Source organism: Dendropsophus ebraccatus, chromosome 5 (assembly GCF_027789765.1).
Source record: "Dendropsophus ebraccatus isolate aDenEbr1 chromosome 5, aDenEbr1.pat, whole genome shotgun sequence".
In the NCBI taxonomy this organism is placed as follows: Eukaryota; Metazoa; Chordata; class Amphibia; order Anura; family Hylidae; genus Dendropsophus; species Dendropsophus ebraccatus.
In genome coordinates, this window is record NC_091458.1 from 135,317,053 (window position 1) to 135,319,765 (window position 2,713).

The window sequence follows — 2,713 nt, forward strand, 5'->3', positions numbered from 1 at the left end:
TTCGGTAAGAATAAGTTTAATTCACTTACTGGTGGGGGGTTGAGGGGAAAAGACAGGGAAGGGGGGCAGATAGGTGATTGGAGCATATTACAGTTATATAACTTTGTAATGTGTTTCAATTACTGGGAAAAAGCTTTTCGCTGGAGTACCCCTTTAAGCTCCATTTAATTCAATGGAACTGAGTTTGAAACTCCACCCAATCTAGAGACAAGACGGGGAAAAGTGGCAATGTTTTTGTAGCACTGGATAACCCTTTTAAAAACGAGAGAACATCAAGCACGCTCGGATTCGTCCAAACCAAACATGCAGTATGTGGTTACCAGATGAAGTTGGATGAAGCCCCTAGGGAATCCTGGCAAACACGGATAAGGCCATAAGCTGTATCCATGTTTTCCAGGACTCCCTAGGGCTGTATCCAACAACTTCAGCCACTGGTATTTAAATGCCGAACGATCCGACTCGAACATGCTCCAGTTGCGCTCATCTCTAGTGTTTTCACTTGTTGAAGCTTTAAATAGAGTCTGTCTTACACAAACAACACGATTGTGACATAGAAATGTATAATAGAATTCTACAAGCCCTGGCTTGCATTTGGCATCTGATGTTTAAATGGCCAATGCATGTATTTCAACAACGTGCTCCCAGAACTCTTTATTTCCTGCCAGCTGGAATTCTACAACAAGCCACATGCCAGAAAGCTTGTGTGCAAAAGAGCAAGAGACAAGGAAGCGATTAGGAAAGCGAGACAGAGTGCACACCCACTTCACAACCTGTTCCTGCTTCATGCCAGCAGCGGCCAGCGAACAAGGCTTGTTTAATGTAATCAGGAAAGGCCGGCACGACATGACCTGGCACACTCTGAGTTTTAGATCCAGTAATATCTGATTACCAGAAACATCCATGTAAATGATGTATTCAAAAAGGATTGCAAGCAATTCTAATAAATGGTAGCACAGGGAAGCATTAAAAAAAGTTTACCTGAATCAGACGGGATAATTATGCCTTGGAAGATGCCTTAAATGGTGAACCCCAGGGTAAGGTTATATTTGGCCTGCTGCATGCTTTGTGATGTGAATGAAGATTTAAAGGGGTTATCCAGAGCTCACACATTTTAATGTGTTGCAGCCATATAAGAAAACAAACGTTATGCTTACCTCTCCACGCTCCCCCGGTGTCCCCCGCTGTCACTTCCGAGATACACTTGGAGGTGAGAGGCTGCTCAGCCAATCACTGACAGAGATGGGACAGCGCTGTGGCCAATGATTGGCTGAATGAGCTGTCACTCTTGAGACGAGCTTGTCTCGGAACTAACGCGGCTACGGACAGTGGGGGACACTGGCGACCGGATTGAGACACCAAGGTAGTGCGGAGAGGTAAGCATAACATGTTTAATAATGTATTCTTATATGGCAGCAAAAAGTCTGAGCGCTGAATAACCCCTTTAAAAGGGTTTTCCTATCTGAAGACGTTATTCCCTAACACTCTAAAATTAGTGTTTTGGGGTGTAATATTTTAGGAATCTAAAACTAATGCTACACTGAAGACAAGGAACTGCTGCTTTCTGCTGAAGAAAGAAAAAACTGTGTGAGCTTTTTTTCACCATCTTCCCCTCCTCCCCTCCCTTCCACCAGGGATGATGTAAACAAGACCCTGGCAGGCTTTATCTGCAACTTTGAAGCTTCTTTGTAATGTCGGGAGGGTTAATCTGAGGTTAAGTTGCTAATGAATTTACTAATTATTCCTCCCAGGATTGCAAAGTTGCTACAAAGTTGCAGATGGGGACTTGTTTACATGATCCATCTCGGAAGGGAGGGGTTGAGAGGAGAGACAGAGGGAACAGCTCACACAGTTTTCTGTGTCTTTAGCAGAAAGAAGCAGCTGATCGTCCGGGCAGCCCATAGGATATTGTGGCGGGCTGCCGCCGCCGCTCCTGTTATGAGTGTCAGAACCAAATGTGGTACAGGTCCAGTATAAGAAAAGACTAGAGATGAGCACAACTCGAGCATGTTCAAATCTTTAAAATCTTGGGTCCATGGCCAGGAAACCTCCTAGATCTCAATCTCATTGACAAACTGACAAACTCCAAGCACTGCTTAGGTAAGAATGTGTTGTCCTTAGAGATGAGCATAAGATTCGTCCAAACCCAAGCTGGCGGCATTTGGTTACCAGTGGTTATAGAAGTTGGATGCAGCCCAAGGGAGTCTGGGAAAACATGGATGCATCTATAGACCACATCCATGTTTTCCCAGACTCCATAGGGCTGCATCCAATTTCATCAGCCAGACTCGAGCATGCTTGAGTAGCGCTCATCTCTAAAAGGGACTATCTGTAATATATAGTATACGCAAAATAGTTAATCACCCCTTTATAACTAGGAACAATAAAGGCTTTATAAGTCTTAGCTGAGGTTAGCTCTGAACACCTGGGTGTAATATTAAACCGTTGTGGGTAAACCACTCGGCATTAGGGCATACTGGTACTGTAACTTAACAGACGGCGAGCACCACCTGCACAGGAACACCTACTCAGCTGCCTCTCAGAAACATTGGTTTTTCACTCTTAAAATGACGTTTCAACTATCTAGGAACAAAAACAAATGGCTGGGTTAAGCGAAGGGAATCGTCCCAACTCCCATACAGCACAAACTCCAAAAATGTCATCTGCAGGACTTTCTGAGAGCGTGTCCTTGACTTTATCCAGCTATCATATCTAT